At 39.4% G+C, this 27,106-nt stretch overlaps 2 protein-coding genes across 2 annotated transcripts in view; one reads left to right on the top strand and one right to left on the bottom strand.

The window, feature by feature from the left end:
- The window catches only part of LOC134536872 (uncharacterized), a 60,274-nt gene extending 42,479 nt beyond the window's left edge, over window positions 1–17,795 (bottom strand). Inside the window, exon 1 of the mRNA XM_063376921.1 lies at window positions 17,654–17,795. The gene's annotated coding sequence lies outside the window, so the exon portion shown is untranslated. The remainder of the gene's footprint in view (window positions 1–17,653) is intronic.
- LOC134536874 (tumor necrosis factor receptor superfamily member 11B-like) overlaps window positions 1–27,106 on the top strand; it is a 69,906-nt gene that overhangs the window by 5,529 nt on the left and 37,271 nt on the right. The gene's annotated exons all lie outside the window — the stretch shown is intronic.

Below are 27,106 nucleotides of genomic sequence, written 5' to 3'. Positions count from 1 at the left end.
CTTCCTATGAAAGGCGGTTCGGTTTTGATTTACGGAGATGTTATATCATAATTTTTCAGGGGAAATATGACAGATGTTGCCATGAGTCGGGTTTTTCCTCGGTGTAAACACCCCCCCCCCCCCCATGCACAAAATTCATCCCAATATTGTGTTTAATCCTTATATCACTCCCATCAGTGTAAATTGGAAATCTTCGCGCTTTTTCGACCTCTAGAATAGACTCCACAATCCCCTACATACTCAGGCAAATACCGCCCGCACATTGGCTACTGACACGTGAGGCCTGTCAACTGCGATGCTGGGATACTTTTTTGTTTTTGTTTAAGGTATTTCATCGGCTCAAAGACCTACAGATAAACTGTAAGCCAATCACAGAAGCAATCTAAAGGTACATTTGTTTGGATCCTAGCTTATCGCTAAATGAATACGCGATTTTTTTTTTCCCCAGTCTTTGTAGATCAGTCGACAGGAAAGCATGTGTGTAAGAGTACATATAGGACTCTGAATTCTAGCCTGTCAGCAAATGAATCAGCGAAGTATCAAAATAACCCATTTGTAGAGACCTGTAAAATTCACGATTTCAAATCCCTAAAGGATAGACTCCATGATCCTCTACGTACTCGTGCAAATTACATCTGCTGATTGGTTACCGACTCGTAACACCAGTTGACTGGAATGATCGTGATTCGCTAATTCTTCTGTTAAAGATTTTTCATTGGCCCCGAGTCCTTCAGATAAACTGTGGCCCAATCACTGAAGCAAAATAATGTCAAAAGTATTTGGACTCTATCCTATCGCGAAGTGAATCCGCGAATTTTACAGGTCTCTACCCATTTGTTACGAAATAAGAGTATTTTAATTGAATCGAATTTCAATGATTAAAAGTATGAATTGTAACGAAATAAATCAAAGGAAAGAACTGAAATGCGTGGAAATGTTATCTAACCGTACATATTGTTACGAACGTCAGCAGCGCTGCGGTGCGCAGATGCAGCGCTAGCTGGCTGACAGGTGGCCACTGCAACATGAGACATGCTGCGCGCACTTGGGTCGTCTTCCATCCGCTCCCGGCGCGGCGCTGATAGTTTGACATCCGAAACCTGACAGCTGCGGAGTTACGCGAGCCGCCGACACGTGTTTCGAGAGATTACTGCCGTCGGGTCGGCGCGGAATGACGCGACAGACCCAGCTCGTGAGTTCTAGAAATGGCGTCTGTGATATATAAAACGAGGACGCCGGCCTCACAGTTCAGTTCAGTTCAGTTCAGTTCAGCGAAGTCGGGTGTTTTTCCCGGCGGCGGAGTTTCCGTGCGTTAGAGCGGGCGAAGTCCCTGGACGAAGGTTCCAGGGCGAAGAGTTCAGTTCCGGGCGATAGTGTCGCGGGCGCGGCGAAGTTCCGAGCGAGGCGTCGAGTGGGATCTCGGCGAAGGGGAAGTGCGACGGCGGCGACGGAGTGCGGCGACGGAGTCCCGCGGCGGAGACACACGAGGGGTGCTGCGGCGAGAGTTGCGCCAGAGGTGCGGCCCAGCGAGGTGTGCGGTGTGTAAAAACGAGTGACTGAGGAAGCAGCATTTTTAAGTACAATTTATTAATTGGCATTTTTAGATTATTTTTTATAGAATGCAAATAGTGGCAATAAATAAAACTGTGTGTGTAATAAAATCTTTAATTGGTATATCCTTTACGAACCCTGTAAATCGCAACAATATTAATGTGAAATAACCGAAATAATCTGAAACGATGCAAATGGAAATTAAATACATCCACATATACCGAAATGAATCGGAAACCTAATAATATAACAAACAAAATCACTTGAAACAATACAAATGAAATGATTTGTACCCAAATGTGATTAAATAAATAAAATGAAGTAAAATTACGTGAAGAAGCTTCAACTGGAACTATTTATATTTCCTCGTCCGTTAGTATTTTCTAACAGCGTGGGCAGCTCCTGAGAGCCAGCTAGTCGTCCCGTGTCCCCGCCTGACAGCATGTATTTCAGGACGGGCCCTGGCAGCTGGCCATCTGCATCGGGTTGCCGCGGTCCACCTGTAGACTATAATCGCTGCTGTTGTAGACCGCGCGTTGTCATCTGCGCTTTTTTGAGTTTTTACAGGCAAACAAAAAAAATTTTCTGAGAAAAATTTTAAACAAAATCTGGAAGTATTCAGTAATGTGGCCTTTAAAAATAAATATTTTCAGTTTTGTTATCCATTTTATTTTCATTATTTTTGTGCCTCAAAAACGACAAAACTAACTTTGGCAGCTGATTATGCAAAATGTTTGTAAGTATACTTTTTTTTTATTTAGAATTTTAACAGTATTTACCATATATATTAAATTATTATCTGACACGGGATGAGTCCCCTTATAAGGGATTATTTAACGTACAGCGAATAACAGATTTTATAATAGCTAAGCGACCGGCGTAATATGCATTAGGGTAGTTTTCTTAGATGTCACTCAACTAAGCCGATCATTTAAATATTAAAAAAAAAAAATCCAAACTTTAAAGTGTGTGTGATACTTAATGTTCGTATATTAGAACGGCATTAATTTTTGTTATCGGAAGTATATGGCTAATTATTATAATTGACACAGACAAAATAAAAATTTACCCTAACAAAAATATTTTTTTTTAAACATATCACTAAATTGACAAGTGGATTAACTATACGTAAAGTCTCTGCAAGTCTGGATTTGGGTTTCTTTTCTCTAGTTTGTGTTTTTATTTTCTTTTGGAATTTTTATTATTAATTTGGTTTTATTGTATTTTAAAATTATACGTTCTCATGTGCATGACTTTTTTCTTATATTAAAAAATTTAAATTATAATATATTAAAAATAACTTTTGGTTTATAATTTTTTCTCGTAAATCTATCAAAACATTTCTCACATACCAGCAATAATGTAATCAAAATTGCCATAGGGCACAACAAATAGTCTTAATTATTTATGAAAAATAGCTGTCCATAACATTGCACAACTTGCATGTAATTTATTTTCCTGAGACGGATCCTTGACTTAATGATGGTAATTCCCATTAGTCTCACCAACAGCGACGTGTTAATTGCACGCGCAAGGACAAGTCTTGTATAAAATAAAATGGAGACAAAAACCCGACAGCTCTTTACCAACAACACAGGCGAGATGAGGAAATATAACCTAGAGGCAAGAGATGAGACTTTAAAAATGTATAATTGATAAATTATTAGTTTATGTATTATCTTGTGCCAGGCATGAATACCTTCCTATGAAGAAATTTGAAACATTAAAAGTATTTTTCCTTCATAAATCTGTATGATGATTAAAAGAGTTTAAGAGAAAAAGTTATTTTCATTGTCATTATGTTGGTAACATGTATAGAGTCCGTAAAAATTCGTGGTTTAATTTTGTGGTATGCTAAACTTCAAATAATTATACGTTTGTGCTGCTTCTGCCATAAATTCGCTGTTAAAATAGAGGACTCTGGCCCCAATTAGAGACACTCGGTCAAAGAAGTATTAAAGTTACCCAGTTGAGACGCCTTACAAGTCAGCAGCCAATAAACAGGCGTCGTTTGCCCGAGTTTTCAGAGGATCTTGAAGTCTATCCTGGAGGTCATTGAACCCGCGAAATTTTCCACTCCCTACATATGTATTAAAGAGATGCATTTTTTTTTCATATTGGTCAAACGGTCTGCCATCTATAAGACTGATTTGACAACAACGCTAGGTTTTCGCACAAAAAACCTTATAGATGTCCGATATTAGTATCTAGTGTTTTGCTTGTATCTTGCGTCAATCAACTGAGCTACTCGCTACAGTGTATCCCTAGTCAAAAAGGTGTAATGTACAGTGTTTTGAAATCTAGCTAATTCCCGAAGGCTTCCCCGACGTGTGCAAGGGATCGACATGTTGCAGAGACAATGGGCTCTGCCAGTACTATGTAGGAACCGGGAATCCAGTTAGGAAAGTTCCTTAAATTTGCGTCAGCACATTTTGGAAACAGTATCCTGTTGTTATGATCTCTCTTCGACAAACATGCAGGTGCATAACTACATTCATTTCATTAATGACTTTGCTTTATTTTTAATCAACCGTTAGCAAAATATCCCTCCACATAACTTCAAATGATTAGAGACCGGAAAAATTCGCGGATTCATTTCACGACGGCCTGAAATTCAAATAGTTATACCTCAGTGCTGCCTCTGCTATTGGCTCACAACTCACCTGGACGACTCTGGGCCAGTGAGAAACACTCAACCGAAGCTGTATCGAATCACAGGCCGCTACGTCGGGACACCTCCACAAGACAGCAGCCAATGAGAGGGTGACATTTGACCGAGTGCACGTAGAACTATGGAGTTCATCCTACAGGTCATTGAACCCGCGAATTTTTTCCGGTCCCTAATTATTAGTATTAATGCTCTCTATGAATGTGCAAAAGATCTAGCTAGCTATAGTGGCGCTATCTACCGTGTTGATTTTGAACAGTCCATTGGGCGCGTGTCGGGTTTATATTTGAGTTGCCACCTGGCGATCGCGATTGTGGGCTGGGGATCGAACCAGGAACTCGAACCAAGCCGCGCGGCGCGATCACGTGGCCGTGACAATGGATCCTTGGAGCCGGCCTCAGCCTTCCCCCCCCCCCCTCCCTGTCATTACACGTAATGACACAACACACGACCTTCGCTGGAGTCCGCGCTTGCGAGACCCACGCGACCAAACAAACCGCGTTTCTTTTGTTTCAGCGACGACTCCAGCATGACGTCAGCTTTGGCGTCGACTAGAAAAGACGTAGTTATACATCCTCCCCCCCCCCCCACCCCCTTCATAAAGGTTAGAATATTTTTTTTCCGTCACATGTCACGTAACTTGAAATGGGTAGTGAATGTGATCCTTTGTTTTTTTTTTTTTTTTTTTTTTTAATTTTGTAAGCAACTTCAGCGCGAGTGTGTGTGTGATGTTTGTGCGAACAGTTGGCCAATACATTCTGCGTGTTAAGTAGCCTGCTATGCATGGTTGAATCATGGTTTGTTTGATTTTAGTTTCTGGTCTTGTTTATCTATATTTGTTATTTAATATATATTAAAAGTGTTTTTATCTCTGTAAAGAAAACACCATCATTTAAGAACACACACTGAAAAAAGCAATTAATATTAAAAAAAATTCCCTATTTTAAGTAAGAGCTATTTTCCTAATTTAGGCTTGTTTAAGTAATATATATTTTTATATATTTCGTGTATATTTTTATATATTTCGTGTTTATTTATATTCGTAAAAGTAATATATGTATTTTTTATGTGTGGTTAAGTGTTAGACAAGGTGGTGTCCGCGCCTTAACTTCGTCACACATAAAAATAAGACAAATAAGTAAATTTATTTCATGTATGACGACTCAATAACTAGCTTACCCTTAATATCATCCCCAAAACCTTTTTTTTTTTTTTTTTTTTCGTTTACAAGTCTCACTTCTAACCACTGTCATTTCCTAAATTTCCACATGTAAGAACATTGTAATATCAATATTGTTACGAACTGTGTGTGTGGGGTTGTAAAGGGGGGGGGGGGGAATTGGGTTCGTAAGGGATAGCCCAATTAAGTTTTATACAATTTTATTAATTACTAAAATTTACATTACTAATATAAGTTGCACTAGAAAATGTTTATTCGCAAGTCACTCGATGTCTGTCAAGTTCCGCAGTCCGCACTCCTCACTGGAGCTTGGCTCGACAGTGGTTCGCCTTTTACCACGCGCCTGTCCTCACAGGGAAGCCTAAGATGTACATCAAGTTCTGTCCCTGCCCGAACACGCCCGAATATTCACCTTCGGCCAACCTCGGGTTCATTTATATATATTTATATTTCTCTGTTTATTTTAATGTAGCTATAGGTACTAAACCTAACTAACCGCCCATGGTGTTTTAAAGTGTTTTAATGTAGCTAACCTAACCGACCACTTTTAATATTTGAATTCATTTTTTTTCCTGCGCAAAAAAATAAAACAAATCCCGAGGTTGGCCGAAGGTGGAATATTCGGGCGTGTTCGGGCAGGGACAGAGAGCTTGATGGACATCTTAGGCTTCTCGTCCTCACACACAGTCTTGCGCCACTCTCTCTCTCTCTCTCGAGAGAGGGGGTCTCTCACTCTCTTCGCTAATCTCGCACTTCGCTCCACGCTAGGAACTGTCCGAATGTGTGACGCAATGGGTGCAGACAGGAGCACAGACTCTCCTGCTGTCTAAGCGGACAACAGCGCTTTCTTCCTGCAGCGCGCAAGAGTGAGTGTTGCCGTCTCATCTCGACAAACAAACGCACTGCACAGCTCCGAACAAGCAAGCTGCATATGGGGATGGCAACGATACATCGATACGTATCGGAACATCGATATTTCACCATCAAAGTATAGATAATTTTGTATTTATATTTTAGTACCTATATATTTTTATGATACCTATATTTTCTTCCTATAATATTGAATTTTAATAAATTAATTTTTTTTTTCATGTAAAAACAATTTTATTAAAATTATTTGTAAATATATTTGGCGGAAAAAATAATAAAAGAACAAATGGCCATTTAAAAGGAGGGGGAAAAAGAAATGTTGGAGTTCACAGTAGGAAATTCAATGGGTTGGCAGTTGAAACATTGCAATGCAGTGACAGGTCGGCTGTTGTACAAGGACAGTGGCCGGTGACGTGGAAGTAGATACGTGGACGTATGTCTAGTAACTGATTATACATTCATATTAAGTCTTTTTATATAGAGAATTTAAAAAAACTTAAAAAAAAAGTTAGTTGTATTCACTTTTGCTACAAAGAACTAAACTTGTATTAGGTAATTCATTTATATTACTTTAGATGTATCAAGAACTCGATACAACACATAGTTAAAAAAAAATTAGTAAAGCATGGGTGAAAGTTTGTATAAGTAATATAATGGACCGATATTTTATCGGCATTGATAAAATTCAAGTGAAATATCGAAATACCGATATATATCGATATAACACATCGATATGTATATATATATATCGATATGTTGGAAAGTATTGCCGTCCCTCGCCGTAGAACGCAGCGGAACAAGCCCCAGGCCGCTGTGACGCGCATGCCCAGAAGCACTCAGCGCATCGGGCTGACGGAGGCTGACGGAGGCTGACAGAGGCTGACGGAGGCTGACGAACACACATTGTGCTATGTAATGTACACGGTAAACAACGTAGGTCGTGGGGATTACCGCAGTAAGAAGCCGCGTGGTCACGAACACATTTTCCGTCGAAATCTCGACTACTGATGACGTTGTGACTGTGCATATCATAACATTTGAGTACGATCACAAATTCGGGATGGTATTTATCGCACGGCTGCTACGTTATATCCTATGCACGCATTTGTTGGTGATGAAGCAAATAAAAAAAAAGCTAGCTGTTTGATTTAACTATAATGTTTACGAACAATGTGAATGAACTTTATTTTTGCCACGTTTTATTTTCTTTTAACCGATTTGAGTGTGTTTAGGGAGAGTCCAACCTATTAGAATTGAAATTTAGCGAAAACATTGAGGTTAGGAACGTCCTGCCATTTTCTCGCAGTATCGCCTGTCCGTTGTGTCTTAACCATGTTGTCCGATTCATTTTCTGTAGCAGCGTGCCACATTCACTTGTCAGATGCATCTGGGTCACGTGGTAATACTTTTATAAGTGGGTAAAACATGTCCGCAAAGGATCAATTAATTTAACTAGAGTTTTATTGGCTAATATTTACACTGTTAATTAAATTACAACTATCTAAATGTATGTCCACAAATGAATCACTCTTTCATTGAGTCCACAATTTACTCTCCCCACAGTGGCACTCTCTACTGCTCGTCTCTTACCGCGTACCTCGGTCCCAACACACTGCCGGGGAAGCACCACAACGCCGAAATACCACAACGCCGAACGTACAATAACGCCGAAAACCATAACGCCGAATGCCAAATTGACTACAACGCCGACAGCTAGAAAACTGCTGTGTACCACAACGCCGAATTACCACATCGCCGAAATACATTAACGCCGAAAAATGTCATTGCAGGACTGCCACAAAGGTTAGGTTAGGTAAAAGTAGGTTAGGCTAGGTTAGGTTAGGTACGGTACACAAATTCATTAAGTTTTTTTCTCATTTTGGTCCTGTGGCCCCCCTCCCCACGGCAACATTTTTCGGCCTTACTGTATTTCGGCGTTGTGGTGCACAGCAGTTTTCTAGCTGTCGGCGTTGCGGTCAATTTGGCATTCGGCGTTATGGTATTCGGCTTTATTGTACGTTCGGCGTTGTGGTAACGACCCCACACTCATACATCAGCATCTCATATGCTGCAGTCTCCGATGCACCAATCTTCGCACACGAAGCCCGTCGCTCTTCGCCCGCTTTCACTCACCAAGGGGTCACTCACCCTTATCACTTCACTCCCGCCGGTGTCGCTACCAGTCTCACACATACTCTCACACTCCGTCTTGAATACTTGCCAAGTCTCGACCTGGGAAAGGTCTCGTAGCCCTCCAAAGTCTCGCGTCATCGGAATCCCCGACTTAAACACTCGAAGCTACGAGAACAGTGGCGTCCTAGACACGCCACTTCGCGCAGGTGGAACTCTGGGAACGCGCCGAACACTAGAGAGGCAGGGAGAAAGGCGCCGCTGCTAATCTGATCACCGCAGAGGAATAAGCGCCACCTGTCGGGATCCAGGGCCTACCCTGGACCGCGCGTCGGGTGGACTGGCCTGCCTCGTTGCCTCACCTCTAGTATCCTCGTAACAATACGTAAGAGCAGCACTGTAAAGCGCTATGGATATTTATCCAGGCTTTACTCGAGAGCTTCATATTAGATAGAGATTAATAGAAATTTGTATTAATAGAATTTTGATGCCCTTTTTTTTAATTCAACGAAGGGATCATATATATTTGAGCCAAACCTGCTATTTTTATACCTATACAAGTTTTATCATTTTATTTACTTATTTGGGTACTTCGTTTTCCGTTCCAAAGCAACTTGGTGCCCAAGATGAAACGATAAAACTTGCAATTAAAAGGTGTTTATAACGCTTCTCAATGCTGAATTTTGTTCATGACGTCAGATGCAGATGGTGTTGTCTGATCTGTGTGACCTCCAAAGTTCCATTTCGCCAGCTTCGGTCAGACGCGACTGTGCCATCAACACCTGACGTCATGGGTCACGTGAACCAACCAAACGCCATGTCCTGATCTGCACCAATCAGCTCCGACATCAGACAGAGGCAACTGCACGAATGTGGCAGGCCCTTTAGTATGATAGTTTTTTTTGTTTGTTATACATAATTTATTGTTTCATGTTTTCTATGGCAATACATAGAGAACGGAAATATTCGCGATTTCAATGACCTGTAGGATAGACTCCATGATCCTCTATGCATGCGGAAAAATGACATCTGCTCATTGGCTACTGACTCGTGATACCTGTTAACTGGGACGCTAGCGATTCGATACTTCTTTTGTTAAAGGTTTTTCATTGGCCCAGTGTCATTCAGATAAACTGTTGCCCAATCACCTATGCGGTAAAAAGGCAAACGTTTTTGGATTCTAGCCTATCGCGAAAGGAATCTGCGAGCTTTTCCGGTCTCTAGCAATACATATACACGTTTAGCAACATTGATAATACAACATGTACTGCATCATTAATATTCTAATAATTACGAAACAAATCAGCCAAATATTTAAATGATTGAAATGTGATAATACAAATTTTAAATATATTTTTTTAAAGTTATTTATGAAACGAAATAGTCATGTTTACTGAAAAATAGTTTATTCAACGAAATCATTAACTGTTCTGTGGTTGCTTGCCCTTCGAAATTCACTGATTCATGCCCGCGGTTCACAAGTCACGAAACACATCCCGCATGTTGGTATGTGGTCGTGCACGGTGGTTGGTACGCGCTTCGACAAGGGGAAGCCATCTTTTCACAGACGAGAGAGCCAAACGCCCGATCGTACATCTTCGGTTTTTTTTTTGGTTCATTGTAACTCATGATAACTAATGGTCAATTAGGCAGGGGTGCCCACAAGGTGGGGTAACGACGCAGACTGCGTCATTAAAATTTCAGGAGGGGGGGGGGGGTTAAAAGACGAGAAAAATGTATATATTATTTACATAATTATAGCTTCTAATGTGAAAATACGTTTCTGGTGCTTTGATAATTGAAAGGGATCTTGTAAATCAAATTGGCAACCCCGCACTTTCCTCAACAAAAGCAGTTTGGCATCTGTCGGTTCAGGATGGAAATATTACCTGATATGAAAATTATTATTAGAAAATCAGTTTTAATTAATGCAAAATGTGATAAAATATAATACTAAAAAGTATAATATTATAAAATCATTGAGTAAATCATTGAGAAAATGGCATAACAAATTTCGGGGGGGGGGGGGGACATCATTAGGGTAGGGGGGGTGAGTCATAGTGTTTGGGGGGGGGGGGCACCTCTGAATTAGGTTAGGTTAGCTACATTACAAATACTTTAAAACATTGTGGATGGTTGATTTGGTTAGGATAGCTACATTAAAGATACTGTGAAATCATGTAAACGGTTTCCTAGCCCTGCATAGCTACATATTAAAAAGTTATTTGCTAAGCAACCATAAAATGATTTTACAGTATTTTTAATGTAGCTATACTTACCTAATATAACCAACCATCCACAATGTTTTAAAGTATTTATAATGTAGCTAACATATCCTAATCGACCGCAAAATTTAATGCCACACCGGTTTATACAATGAGATAGAACGGGGGGAGAGGAAAAAAAAGCGAGCAAGAACTTCGGGGAACTTCGGGTGTGGCTCTCTCGTCTGTGAAATGAAGGCGTCCCTTCGACTAGGAGCTCGGAGAGCAGCTCGCGGCTCCGCGAGTGTTACGTCATCAGCTCGCCGGTGGAGTGCGGACAGTTCGGCTCGGCACACGGGCTGCCTCGTGGTGCAGCCAGAAAAAGGTTGCACTTTCTCACGCAACGAACGCTAATCGCAAAGAACGGCACCGCGCATAATCAGCAGGACGAGTGTTGGCACAAGGTGCGCGTGGTCGGTGCAACATACCGTTACGTAAAAAAAAAATGGCTGTCTGTAAAGTCGGTTTACGGACGATAGTTTAACGTGACAACGTCATAACAAAACGTTGATGAAATGATTGCATTCTTTTTATGAATAAAATTGAATCATTTTTATTGAATTATCACTATTTTGTATGGATGCAAAGAAGGAGTGAAATGAAATCTACAATTTAATTGATAAATTTACTTTTATTTGCACTCATCAATTTAAATATGTTTATTACTTTAACGAACAGATTATTTTACCTATAACTTTTATACATGTTTGCTATTTAACTTGTTCCAATCCGTGTTATTCTGTTAAGGATAGGACGATGATAGGAAAAGTAGGAAACGAATGGGAGTGTTTCAAGTTTAATGTGCCTCGAAGAAGTCAAATCTATGGTTGTTCCAATCTAGTGGAAGAGAGATAGATGCGGCGCAAGCGTACAATGAGCGTAACGGTTCAATGAGTCATCCTTTTTCGTGCGTGCAGCCGGCGTTCATCGATTTATTAGACGTTGTCACGTCAAAAAAAATCCTCTGACGGATGCAGAATTGCAGTGTGAAAAGCGTGACGTGACTTCACAGGATGAGGCGTGGAGCACCGGATCCAAGCCTATTTGCGTGTCCACGAGCCGGAATCTAGCCGGGTTCGAGCGCACGATATTCCGTAACAGTGGCCCACCCAGGTAAGGCGAGATTTCGCACTCCTTGCCATCAGGCAGTGAGTGACTTTTACGAACGAACTATTTTTGGCACGTGATTTTTATGAGTGTGTTCGTGTCGTTAAGGTAATAACTAGAGACCGGAAAAATTCGCGGATTCCTTTCGAGACAGGCTGGAATCCAAACTCGTTTAGCTTAATGCTGCGTCAGTGATTGGACCGCAGTTTACCTGAAGGACTCTGAGCCAATGTCAAACACAGCAACAAAAGAAGTATCGAATCATAAGAATCGCAGTAAACAGGTGTCCCGAGTCGGTAGCCAATGACCAGGTGATAGTTGCCCGAGTACACAGCAGTTTTCTAGCTGTCGGCGTTGTAGTCAACTTTGGCATTTGGCGTTATGGTTTTCGGCGTTATTTTACGTGCGGCGTTGTGGTGCGTCCCCGCGCGAAGCTACGGAGACTGGGAGACCGGGAGACAGGGAAACAGGGAGACAGGGAGACAGGGAGACAGGGAGACCGGGAGACAGGGAGACAGGGAGACAGGGAGACAGGGAGACAGGGAGACAGGGAGACAGGGAGACAGGGAGACAGGGAGACAGGGAGACAGGGAGACAGGGAGACAGGAAGACAGGGAGACAGGGAGACAGGAAGACAGGAAGACAGGGAGACAGGGAGACAGGGAGACCGGGAGACAGGGACACAGGGAGACAGGGAGACAGGGAGACAGGGAGACAGGGAGACAGGGAGACAGGGAGACCGGGAGACAGGGAGACAGGGAGACCGGGAGACAGGGAGACAGGGAGACAGGGAGACCGGGAGACAGGGAGACAGGGAGACCGGGAGACAGGGAGACAGGGAGACAGGGAGACAGGGGACTGACCCAACAGGAGCAGCAGTCGAGAGGACGCGCTGGACCGAGACACGAGGAGTGCCGACTCGAAGTGGCTGCGGTCGCGAGTAGCGGGTCCCTGCTCTGCCGCGGTGAGAGCAACAACCGCGCAAGTCCAGCCGCCAGTTAGCCTCAGCAGCTACGGATTAGCTCTCTTGGTTTTTTTTTTTGACGTGACAACGTCTTATAAATCGACGAACGCCGGCTTCACACGCACGAAAAAAAAGCATGACTCATTGTCACGTTCCGCTTGAGCCGAGCGTGCAAGAACCGGCCAACCACCGTGCGAGAAAATCTTCTATAATATCACAAACAGGTTGAGGCGGGCTTTTTAAAAGCAGCAATTCTATTACCTGAGATTTTAGTGTGGCAATATTTATTTTAAAATTCTACTATAAAGAAAACTTGCTCATAAAAAATTAATAAACGGTTAGACTGGGCCATATCGCATGAGGGGAATAGTATGTTACATGGTTAGGGGAACCGGTTGAGGAGGAGAGTGCGTCAGCGGCGACGCCACTCTAACGCGTGCGTTAGCGGTGCTTAGACTTGTGTTATAGACTTTATAAGTGTAATTTAGATTTGAGTGGAGTGTTTTTTTTTTTTTTGTTGCTTCATGTTATTCAGGTAGAGATCATGATTTAACAAAAATAATAATAATAAAGCAGAAGCAGATCAGAGATTTTCAAAGACAAAGTGGGAATAAAATGGAAAAAGTGCCAGTGAACGTATCCAAGCGTACACGATGTGAAAAAAAAAAAGCATTTGTTTTTTATTTGTGATCATACTCGCATTCTTGCTATTCTCAATTATCATCTCTTGTTCAATAAATAAATATAAAAATATACTAATCATTTGTCTCTATCTATACCTAGTAAGCAAGAAGTACTGCTTTCCCTAAGGAAAATTTATTTCGCTCCTACAGCGCATTCTACTGTGCTCTGATTGGCGCTTCGCAATAATTCTTGCTGAGAAATATGTATACCGGCTATCTGCAGGCAACACACACAGCTCATTACACATGCCCCTCCTTGGGTGGGAGAAGCCCAAGATGTACATCAAGCTCTGTCCCTGCCCGAACACGCCCGAATATTCACCTTCGGCCAACCTCGGGATTTGTTTTATTTTTGCGCAGGATAAATGAATTCAAATATTAAAAGTGGTCGGTTAGGTTAGCTACTTTAAAACACTTTAAAACACTATGGACGGTTAGTTAGGTTAGTATAGCTACATTAAAATAAACAGAGATATATAAATACATATAAATAAACCCGAGGTTGGCCGAAGGTGAATATTCGGGCGTGTTCGGGCAGGGACAGAGCTTGATGTACATCTTAGGCTTCCCTCCTTGTGGGTACGCCACTGCCGCGCCTCGAGTGAAGGAGAAAAAAAAATGAAACAATGTAATAGGCGTTGTCAGGAAATACCCGCGGCGTCGCTCTCGTGGTTGGAAAGGGGGGGGGGGGAGAGAGAGAGAGAGAGAGATTTTAGTTCAGTGTCATTTTTGCTTGCACTGGCTGTAGCTGATGAAAAGTGTCTTCCGTCGTGTATATAGTTCAGTATCTTCCATAGACTCCAAATGACCAAGCAATTTTTTTTTACTTGTACATAATAATAATATTAATTTATTGCCCCCGTTTTTACTCTTCGTTAACAATATTCACTTGATTAACCAGGAAGTTTAGCACTCACGAAAGCAAGCTTGTATGTGAGTTCATCTAGTCACTTCAAATTACATGCAGTGTTTGGGATGACACACTCGAAATTAACTAATCGAAAAATTCAACTATGAACTGCAAGCTGCCTTGGCCGTTACCATTGGAGACGCAGAAGTTATCAACAATGCGAAAGCCCCGTTACCATGGATACAACGCACCAGTGTTATCCTACACGAACCCTGCATAATTTCCGGGATAAAAAGTAGCCTATGTACTCTCCGGCCCACAAACTATCTCAGGGCAAAAAAAAAAAATGTCGATCCGATGCTTTGTTGCTGCGTGAAAGGAGGAAAAATCAACAAACCAACAAACACACACTCGCATTTGTAATGTAATATATAACCGTCTCTTCTAATTCTTAACTCAACATATGACTCGCACATTACCCGTAAAATCTCATACATGATGATAATAAACCATTCCAGTAGTATGTACGTAGAGCCGTCTTAGTGCACGATAAATACTTAATTCTTAATTTTCAATCGTAAATTCATCTTTAGTGTGCTTTCGTCTCCAACATCCTCTTGACGAGACATACGGCTCAGATATTGTGAAATCCACACCAGAAATACGTCCATAACAGCACTTAACTTTTAAACAGCAGAGAAAATTATTTTATTCTTCCCCAGGGCTACTTTGTAATTGTTTTTTTGTGGATATAATCATAAATTAGTTTTACCTCTAATATTTCGTGTGTATGAACATGATTTTAAATAAATTCATAGTAGAACCACATTCACTTGTTTACAAAAGGTTTTTTCTACTAAACGAGGTCTTATTTAATGGCTTTTATGAACTTAAAGGCAAAATTTTACCTCAGTCATAGCATGTACTGAAAGCATGAGATAATGTGGTATACAGATTTGGATGAACCATTCGTAAGCAATTTCGCCTTGAAACTCTTTGTTTTTAGTACATCGTTCATCAAATCAATGAATATTTATTTTTCCCAAGACCCTAAAATCTCACGTTTATTGATTCAATGAATAATAAAGGTTAATGCAAAACTGTATACCACGTGATCTCGTGCTTTAAGTACCTGATTTGACTGATGTAAAAATTTGCTTTTAAGTTCGTAAACAACGCGCTTGTTAAGTAAAAAATAACCTTTTATTAACAAGTAAATATGTTTGTATCATGAGTGTGTTAAAATTATGTACAAAACATGAAATATTAAAAAGAAATTAATTAAGGATACTACCTCCTTAACGTAACACCTTTTTTTCACAAACCAGAAAGTTAAAAACTATATAAAAACTCGTGAAACAGAAAACGATATCCATGCGCAGAATGTTGCAGCGTCGGAATGCATTGCTTCAAAGAAAGAAAATGAAAATGCAAGATAAAACGCAATACGTTGAAAGCTGGCCAAATTTTTTTGTGAATATTCTTGCGGAATTTTTTTTTTATTATTTACTTGCCTTAATTCTGCACCCTTCAAAACTCTCTACATGGCTCACAGAAAACCATTGATTCACACTAATTTATTAAAATTGTGACAAAACCGTTGACGTCAGCATACATTTGAATAGAAACTTTTCGTTGGGTCATACTTTCAAGAACGTGGCTTTGTGAGCCTAGGAAGTTAACTTACGAAAATACAGGTAAGAATAGGACGTGCTGAAAATTTTTATGATTGAGGGGTTGTAGGGGGCGGGGACTTTGGGAGAATTTTACCTCCGATAGAATTCTAACAACTGACCAAAATTCAACTTTTACTGAATTACGGTTGGCTTCCAGGCTTGGAAAGAACGAGTACGAGCTAAAATAAAATAAGCCTTAGCCGAAGTTAATGACCGCTCTGGCCAATCCTCGTAATTTTCTTTTTTTCCCGCTTCACTGTTAAACAGGTTTGAAACTGGGTGCGACCTAGTTGACGGGTTGTCGACTCAAGGTTAATTGCGCCTAAGTTACAGAGTAAGCGTACAGTACAAAAAAAATGGATCGATTGCGCGCATAAAAATCTGTGGAAAATAACGGTGTGATTTTCTAGAGTAGATACTGTATGTACTAAAAGAAATTCTGAAAATGGTTTTTTTTTTCAGTTTCATTTACATTCGATGATTATGTGAAACGGCACTTTGATAATTCAACTAATTGGGATAGAGTTATGTTAGCTATATTTCAAATACTGTAATATTGGCTAAACGGTTGATTATGTTATGTTAGTTTCATCTAAATTACTGTAAATTGGTTTAGACATTTTGAATAAATTGTTTAGCGACATTTAAAATACTGAACAGTTTTTTCTGGGACACCTAGTACTTAAAAAAACACTATTTTCGGAATTTTTAATTTTTATGTTGTTTTTTTAAGCATACTTTAGGAAATCATCCATCTGTTGTAGGTTCATCAGGAACGCCATGACATTGATAATGTTGTTCTGAAAACATAGGTTAGGCTACATTAGCTACAGCAAGCGCATAAGAAAACAGCACACGTGTGGCATACAGAAAGTAGCTGTCTGTATGTTGTGCACCGATTTCTGTTTGCGACCGTCAGCGGCATAGAATAACAAACGATTGTTTTGATTTTTACATTTCAAAAATATAGAGTGAAACTAATTCGAATATGTATTTATTTGCAAAAAGATTTTTTTTTTTTGTAGCTTATCATTTCTAAACGTTGAAAACAAAACGGTAAAATTAAATTCTAGGCTTGATGTAAACAACTGCTTACACAATTAACAGCTGATCAAAATCAAAAATTTTTAAATTGAATATTTCGACAGAAGTAAATGAGGGAAAATTATATGGGAATGATTTGAACTGCTGTGCAGTGCGTGTTCAAATGTGCTATTTATATGCTGATTTGATGTAAGCTTTTGGACATACGCCATTGCTAAGCACATGTATGTCTGTAGAAGAAAACTCCAAAAAACCCAACAGACAAAAACAAAAATTAAGCAAAAAATTGCTGTTAACAGGATATAAACACCACATAATATTCCATAACAGGAATATGGTCACCAAACAAAGAAAAACAAAGAAAAATGGACTAAGAGAACGAAAAAAAAAAAAAAATGATGACAGCACAAAAATATTGAACCCAAAAAAAATTTAAAAAAAAATTTAGCACAACAGTTGAAACGAGACAAAAACACGACAAAATGAAAAGACGAAACAAACACAATAATTTTCCAAAACAGAAGAGAACGAATATATATATATATATATATATATATATATATATATATATATATGTATGTATATATATGCTGTTCGCGTGCCATAGTGAACGTAGTACCCTAGGTTGTTTTTTTTTAACCAACGGAACAGACGACGAGGGCTTACCTGTATCGCGCGAATGTCGGTTGCTCTCACGCCAGCAGGGAGCTCGTCGAAGCCATGCGAGCGCCGAGAATCAGCTGACAAACCCGCACACACCGCAGCGCGCTTGTAAACATTTTGTCGTCTGCTGGCAGCTGGGCGCTGCTAGCGCCGCCGGCTGGCCGGCGCGGCGGCCGCGGGAACTAACCGCCTCCCGGCCGGGCGGCGCGCATGCGCGGAACGGTCGCGCGCTTGCTATCGACTCGCCAGTGCTGCCAATCCAGTGGCTTTAAAACCGTGGCTTTTTTTTTATCCTCTCGTGTTTCTAGTTTCCAGCGGCGGACCAGGGTGTACACAGTACTTTCGTACTAGATCTAGTACTTTAGTGGTCTAGTACATTTACCCTCAGATCTAGTACTTTTTTTTTCTTTAATATAATAATATTACAGTAACTCCAATATGTTTTATTATTAAGCGTGATCCATCTAAAATTCACTAAACGGCAAATACTAGAAACTTTTATTCACACGTTGGAAGTTACACTTCTATGGCCGTACTTAAATATTAATGTGAAACATTTTAAAACATTTATAAAAGTGAATTTATTTGATTTATATTTGATTTTGCTTAAACGATTGAAATACATTTGTAAATGATCAATTCAAACAAACCTTGATCTTACTGAGCTGATTCAACATTATATATATATATATATATATATATATATATATATATATATATATATTGTAATGTTGATAATCTCCGACGCCGTTTGTCCAATCGCCATGAAATTTGGGACATCTACTGTAGGGCCGCGACGTCTTGGCGTGTCGTTTTGCGGGGAAGCGGGGAAGAGTAAATGAGAGGGGAAGCAGCTGCGCGCGCACATCAGCCGCTATGCGGTTCATAGCAAAAACATCAGGCGCCACGCTCTCAGTCTGAAGTGAACAATGGAGCCCGACGCAGGACGTTCAAGATACAATAAAGTAATACATAGTGGGGAGAGGGAAATTAGAAGTAGTGTAATCCAGTGTTGTGATGAAGAAGCTGCCAACATATGTCTGCTAGTACCTCTAACAAATGCAACCGAAAGAGCTGCGCGATACACAGGTATAAGCCAAAGATCAGTTTCGCGCATCCGAAAACACAACAGAGAGACGCCAAATAAAAAACAAACAACAACATTATAAGTTTTTCAACGCATTCCCCGTAATTTCACCCGCGGTTTGTTTGTTTTGCATTTGGCAATTTTCCAAACTTTCTGCACCGCTTGTTAGAATATGTTTTATCTACAAGTGTAGCCGATATTGCTACACATTATATTGCATTATATTACATGATATTATATTACATTATATACATTATATATTGCATTATATATTTTATGATATATATGATTTTATGATATATATAAATGTTTATTAATACATTATTTATTTATCACTCCTTTATTTGACCGTTAAACAGCCTCTCATGTTTAATTATTCATTTCAAGCCAAAAAAAAAAACTGGGAAACGTTTGTTGTCAGTTGATGACTTTGATAGAAGAGTCATCAGACACACTAGCCACGAATTTTGTGCAGTAAAAAAACGACAAGGAAACTACTGCCAGTTTTGAAAGAAAAAATTCGGATGGAGTTAGGGAAAGACATCGCTGCGTAAAATACTCAAAGAAATGGGTTTTGTGTGGAGAAGAAGCCAAAATAAGCGAATGCTTCTTCTCGAAAGATCTGACGTTGTTGCTTGGCGATAACGGTAGCTGACTCAGATGAAACAGTGCAGGGAGACTGGGAAGAATATATTTGACATGGATGAATCCTGGGTTGACACTAATTTAACCTTTCAGAAATGTTGGCAAAAGAAAGGTGACGTTGAAGGTGTAGGTAATGGCAACAGGAAATGCAGCGCACAGGCTGATAGTTTTAAGCGTTGGTTCTAGGCAGGGTTTCCTTCCTGGAGCCTCTCTTGTTTATAAAGCAAGCACAACAACAGGAGACTATAAAATACGCGAGGATGGTTTGTTATAAATATGGTTTTCGGACCCCTCGAAATTACTAAAATGGTTCTTTCAGAGTGCTGTTATGGAAAAAATACCAACCCGTGTGCATAAAAGTGGTAAGGTTCTTGAAGTGCGTGAAAGTGTCATGTCGATCGTCTTCACATTTCAGCCAAACCAAATGGAAAAGTAAGCATCAGCGAGGGAGTTAGCTGCAAGTCTTAATTAATTGTGTTTTCTACAGCAACCCACAATTACAAATTTAGTTCTTAACTTTTAAGGTATTGTATATCTATGTTTAACTATGTTTAACTAAGCTGCCCAGTCGAGCAAATAGTACGCTACCTTTAAATAATAAATTACCGTAAAGCATTATCGCATCTTTGTATCATTAAGATCTGCGCTGTGTTGCACCGTACGTGAGATTGTTCTCGACCAATGTTTTCGGAACGGCATGGAGACTTCCAGGCCGTTGTTATCTGCGGAGCAGACAAGGAGGGACGTGTCGATTACAAGGTCGCTGAGCTCTAGCATTGAATATATATAACTTATAGAAGTCGCGAGGGGATACGATTTATTCTGCCAGTTTTGGAATCAAAACTGAGGTAGTTGCAAGCTCCCCCGCCAGACAGCTCTGCTTTCGAAAAGAAGGCACTCGTGGTTAGTGTCTCCCACGCTAGAGCGCTATAGTATCGCTTGTCTCAAGGTCGCGCGCGTATTATCTCTCTCTCTCTCTCTATCTTTTGTATTTTGTTTCCGTTGCTGTGTGGAGGGCCAGCGCATTGACAAGGCGGGAGGTTATGCTCGTCAAAACGATACGTAAATATATTGAACACAAATGTATTTTGTTTAAAGAACCGAAAGCAAAAAAATATTCCTTGAAATATTACACAATTATTTAAAAAGAGCCACATATATCAGTACTTCATTGGTGTTGGATTCCAGATGGTGTAATAAATATTGTATTTGAATAAAAATCGGTCCAATTGGAAATAAAATAAATATTTTATTCACCAAATTAATTAAAGTACCTCATAGAATCCACTTTAATATAAATTAAACCAAATGTATGCAAAGAGGAAATTATAAAATACCAGACACTGTTATATAAATAGTTGATCAGTGTAAATCTGTGCACGAACTTAGTCATGCATTAATAAAAACTTTAGTAAGCTCTAACACAAGAAACTCGTTTTTATCGGGGAAAAATATTGTATGTCAAAGAAATAACTAAACAGTAAACATGTACATACATAATATTTATGTTCGCATACGTGCAGTGAATATTATTTTGCAGTGATAAATTAATATTTTATTAACATGGCTAGATCTAAAAAAAAGTTTATACAAAATTTTAAAAATATTTACTACCTATACTTTTCAGAAGTAAAGTTGGTTTGTAAATTCTCCTTCAGGAGCATTATACAACACAGTGCATTAAATTGCGTTTCAAGTCAAATAAAAAAAAAATTAAAAATGGGTGGAAGTAAAATAAAAATACCACAAACAAATGATTATACGTACTATTTTATCATCTTTATAATTTACAAATAATGAGGGCCCAGTAACTTTGAGTTAAGTTGGTGTATAAAACTCTAGCGAAAAACAGTTCTCTGTATTCTAGAGTTGTTTGAAGTGTTTATTTACATGCACAAAAACTTTCAATGTAAAAAAAGCCACATAATCATCCTACCATAGTAGGTGACATTTTTGACAGTTCGTACAACGAAATTTGTGACTTTGACATATGAATTATATGAAGCATTAAGAATTGGTGAAGCAATAAACAAAACTAACACATATTCATGTAGTGCAAGACTAGCTAATCATGTATTAATAACTTTTGTTTATTTTACAGTAAAATATTCAGCGGCCAAAGACTTAATCCGTTGCAATAAATGTAATCTAAAGCCATCTTAAGTGAAACAAACTGTGGCTAAATGATGCCCAGTAATTTTGAGCGAAATTGTAATCGTGCAAGTTCCCATATACCACAGCTGTATTTACCTTATATTATATGTATATGCATAATAAATTTAAATATCACTTAACAACTTTAAAAAAATAAAACAGAGTACAATATAAATTTCAAAGAATTATTTAATTCTAAATATCAGTATATAAAACTCTTCCATTGCGTATAAATTTTTTTAACTTTTACTTCCGTACATTCTTAACGATACGAAACATGCACAATGCCATCTAATGACATTTAACAAAACTATTGTGTTATTGTCCCTAGGTATTCGTTACGTATACGTTTTATACGTTAAGTAAAATAATCTCATTAGTAAGTACTATTTTTTACATTAATTAATGTAAAATATTTCATTGTCGAGCTTTAGCAAACGACTTACACACGTGCAATCACTGACACGTATAGAGGAAAGTTTATAAATCAATGACTCGTTAGAAAATGTACGTGTTTGTTTCATCATCTGTGAAATATGTAAAAATATGATCGTGTAAAACGCAGAGGAATAATCAACTGTCATATGTCAGGACTGAGATTATTTGTCAGAAACGTTTGTTGAAAGCTTTCAAACTAGCATAGTTCTAATGAGAGAATAAATAGCCCAGTCAAAATATGCTAACATTTCGCTTGTACTCGAATTAAATCCGATATTTTTGTTACACTTTGCACGTATTCAGTAGTGTCCAGGGGAATTAAAATCAAAAGTCATGATGAATAGGAAGTGAGGTAGTCAGAAACTAGAAAGGATTATAAAAAAAGGCATTTGTTTTTGATTTTTAAAAAAATATCTCGTAAATGAGTAACCTTAAAAGAAAAAAGGTTTTAATAAAAAAATGAAAGAGTATTAAAAATCCTATAAAAAATTATTTTCACTTTTTCATTTCTCTAATATTGTTTGAGATAGTTTCACTTAAAAAATGAGTTTTTTTATTTATCTCAAACCTTTTTCCTATAGCAACTGACCTATATATTTGTGAACCGTGCTTCTTGTATGCCAAACGCTGTTACTTGACTTTACAAGACATGTTTAAGCTAGAGTCCATGATGACCCCAGAATTAAACATTTTTACATGCCAGGGTTACTTCTCAAAGAAAAGAACTGATAGCGTTTGGTCAGACAGACCACAGAACAGACTTAAATGCGTAACATGAAAATTGTTGGAAGCCTCACACGAGGACGAGGATTCACTGACAAGTTCTTGAGCGAGTGGACCTTGGGAATGACTGCATTTGCATCTGCTCATCATTGAAGAGTTATGCGCTACTCATTTTATATCTTTGAACAACTAGATTTCTGACAATATCGAAGAAGTAGGGATGCCACAGATTAATATAAGATCTCTGCTTAGCTAAATAATCACCCACCATTTCCTGGAACACAACAAATCATCTATATAGCAACTGGACTAGTAGGGGATGCCACAGTTACCTTTTTCAATGCTATAGTAATTGGCGAGCAATCAATACAGAGTAATGTTGGAAAAATTCTAATCAAGCATTGACACGAAAAGATCAAGCTCTCCCTCTGGCGAATATTAGCTACACTATTACATTCAATTGTAATAGCTCATTTATCATTTGTTAGTTTTCCAGAGGATAACGATAAGTGATGAAAAATAGGATGACTTGATCATGTATATGCAGTATGAGTTGGCTCCATTTCATTTAGCTCTCTTTGACGAAGCTGGGATACGCAAAACCAAGAAAGCAACCCTGTACATGTTTTATGTGACGAGGGAGAATTTGGACTTGGGAGAACCCTGACTTTGTTCTTAATGGTGGATTCTTACTACACAGTCATATAGCCGATAAGAGGTACTGATTCCTCTATTTGCCCAAAATATGTCAATTACATTATCATTTCCTATTTATCATGACTGTTGATGTGACGTTCCGTGCAGACCACTGAACAATTGAAACACAAAATCATAAACAACGGATTGAATTTGAGCACAAAATATACTTTGACTGGGCTAGAAGTCTATAACACTCGTGTTTAAATGCGTACCTAATTTTTAGAATCTCAATATAAGTGTCTTCCAGGTGAATTTTTTTTTTCTGGATACATAATAAAATATTTTTGAATTTAAATTGTTCATAACTTAAGTAATAACGGTAGAATTCAAAGTATTTTATACAGTTTTATCTACTTAAAAAAAGTACGGAGGTGGTTGTGTGGACCAATGTTTACCACGTTTTTGTTTTTATTTTTGTATAAAACAAAAGTTCGAACTTATGTTTTTCTTACACTAATCCACTTAAAAAGTATGTTCTCTGGTAAATAAACGCAAAATTTTTCACATGACGTTTTTTGACAGCGATCATTAAGCTACTAACATCTTAATATTGTAAAGTAATAAACAAAAAATACTAATGCAGCTGCAGTCTATCTACTCACAAATAATTAATTGTTTAGTTATTTCTTAAGCACATTTTGCAATCTATCTTAAAATTTTGTTGAAACGCTTGCCAAACAAATGCATTTTATGACAGACGACGTGGGTAATACTTGGCTAAAACTTTGCGTTTATTAAAATTTACATCGAAAATTAACTAGCGTTCACTCGGTTTTAGTCAAAATGATGAAATTAAAAATATGTGGTTGCTGTAATATAATTAGTTTTTTAAAGTAATTAAAACGTGGATATTTTAAATATAATAGAAAAGAATTCTTTACTAATTCATATTAAATAATTAGGACTTTCCTCGCATACTTGCGTCAACTTTTTTTTACACAGTATATAACTGATAAATAATGTAAAACAAAATTGGCAAGTTATAATTCACAACATCCCTGTCATTATTTTTAACTGGAAAACGGAACATTGATGTGCCTTGTGAACCGATCCTCGTATTCTGACAACCCGTGTACGCACATTTATTACCCTTCAGCATGTCTGAAATTATAAAATTATCAATGCGAAATAAAGTTAAAATAAGTAGGTATTTAACTTTTAAATTAAATCATATTTTAAACTCAACACGGACTGAAGGCCTGATACAAAGTTCTTAGGAGCTAATTTTCACGTTACTAGGGTACACAATCCCTCGATACAGTGATCCAAGTAACTGTCTTCTCCCGGGGTTTCGTGGCTCTCAAAGTCAGTGGTAAGGAATACTTATCGTCAAGGTCGCCGAACGGTGCTGATACCAGCTTCCCGTATATGGGAGGGTGACTGGCTAGTTAACCTAGTACGCCCTAAGACCGCTAGGGGCGTGCGCTGTCGATACCCAGCGATTGAAGCGATCGCAGCGGCGGAGCTTGGAACTACAACAATTCTTCTGCGAAACCGGACAGAAAATTTAACCTGGGCTCGCGACTTCTATACATTATATATATTCAATGGCTCTAGGGAGTCGACCCGCCAAGACGTCGCGGCCCTACTATAAGTGTTTTTTTCCATGGAGAAGGTAAACAATGCAACCGAACGCCATCATAATTGATGTACATAAGATTTTGAACATGGAGAATATTTTTGCGATATCCATTTTACTATAACTCGCCACTAGATGACGCTGTAGCGCATCAAATTCTAAACTGTTCAACCGATCACCACGGGTCATAGACAAACAAACAGTAATTGTGTGTCATTTCTCTATGTCCACCACACTGCCATCTAGCGCTACCACATTTGCTTTAATTCGTGGACAATATATATCACCCTGTGTTCAGCCCGGGCAACGCCGGATACTGCAGCTAGTATAATATATTAAAAAAAGTAATTTTTTTTCAATAATGAGATACGAACCAAGTACAACAAGCTTGCACTCTACTGCTGTGCTACCGAACCCGTTCTCATATTGTAACGAGGATATTTATTATAATTAATGTAATGCCAATTTTTCTCAGTTTTTTTTTTTTAACTTTAAAATGGTTTTTTTAATGTGACTATTTTAGTTTACCAAAGAATATTCCGGGGTAGTTTTTTTTTTCCGTTTTCGTCAAGTTGCCTGCCAATAAGTGGATGAGAGAGAGAAAGAGGGGAGAAGGGTTGGGGGTGGAGAAGCGAGTGAACATCGTAGCTTCTCTCCCCCTCGGGTGGGAGAGAGAGAGAGAGAGAGAGAGAGAGAGAGAGAGAGAGAGAGAGAGAGAGAGAGAGAGAGAGAACTCTCCCACGGTAAGCGCCCACCCCGATCTACCACATCACGCTGGTACCCCACAAGACACCCAGTGAACCCCGTGGTCCGGTGGAGTGTTCTATCCAAACCTCTGCTATCTGTCCGGGCTAGCACCGCAGCTGTGTCGTCGCTCACCACGTCGACTCCTCAAAGGTCTAGGAAACCTTCGGAGCCTACTCCAAGCGACGAGTGGGGAGAGACAGATTATTCCGACCTTACGGCCCGGCGTTCTCACGTTTCCCCTCCCACATATATGCGCCCTAATAGGGTAGAGCGGGAGTAACATTCCAGTTCGCTTTCATAAACATTCCAGAGGATAATTGAAACAGAACTGTGAGGGATCGCTCCCTGTTGTTTGATCGGGAGGGAGTTAGGGCTTCGGCAATGACCAGCGGCTGGGGTTACCAACCCAGCATAGTCACCGCCTCAGCCCCTTTACCGCACTCAGCTGACCAGACAGTTGGCTGTGTCCTGAGTGAATAACCAAGGGAAGCCTTCTTTTCACAGATGAGAGAGCCAAACGTCCGATCGGGCATCTTCGGTTTTTTTTTTGGTACGTTGTAAATAAATATACAACTCATGATAACTAATGGTCAATTAGGTTAGGTTAGCTACATTATAAATACTTTAAAACATTGCGGACTGTTGATTTGGTTAGGATAGCTACATCAAAGATACTGTGAAATCATGTAAACTGTTTCCCCCCAAATAAATACATCTGTTGTGGTACGGAAAAAAAATATAGCGCGGAAGAAGTGAAACTTCACTGTTTACTTCGCTCCGTAGCAAGAATACCACGCGCATGTGCTTGGGATCTACCGACTCACTCTCTTTTTTTCTCTCCTACTTTCTACCTTTGTGTATCTTTCTTTCTCTCTCCCTCTCGCGTTGGAATATTGGACGCTACTCGTTGCTAACGCTCGCGCTGGCCTGTAACATGTAGTATATATACTACGCGCATGCGTTCCGAGTGCCACGCATTCACTATCGCTATGTCTCTTTCAATTCTCCCCTCCCCAGGAGCGTTGAACGTTTAACGCAACAGTTCTTTCATACCCCCTCCACGGTAGCGTTAAACGTTCAACGCAACCTTGTTGGAAGTTGCATTGGAAGTTTCACTTAAAAAAAAAAAAAAGCGGGCATGAACTTCGGGGAACTTCGGGTGTGGCTCTCTCGTCTGTGGAATGAAGGCTTCCCGGCAGGCGCGGAAGGACGCGTCCAGGGTTGCCAACCGGCCGAGCGGTACTCCCTTGAGGTGGTGGTCGCCGAGATAGTCTCGGACGTCTGCCTGCCTTGTGGAGTCCTCGCCTCGCGCCTGCAAGGATTCAGCGAGGAGCCTTGGCTCTATAAAGACGGCTGTACACTCTCGGCCGAGTCTTTGAATATA

The sequence above is a fragment of the Bacillus rossius genome, chromosome 11 (assembly GCF_032445375.1).
Source record: "Bacillus rossius redtenbacheri isolate Brsri chromosome 11, Brsri_v3, whole genome shotgun sequence".
In the NCBI taxonomy this organism is placed as follows: domain Eukaryota; kingdom Metazoa; phylum Arthropoda; class Insecta; order Phasmatodea; family Bacillidae; genus Bacillus; species Bacillus rossius.
Note: the sequence above shows the minus strand (reverse complement) of the source record. Positions and strands in the feature narration are given on the sequence as shown.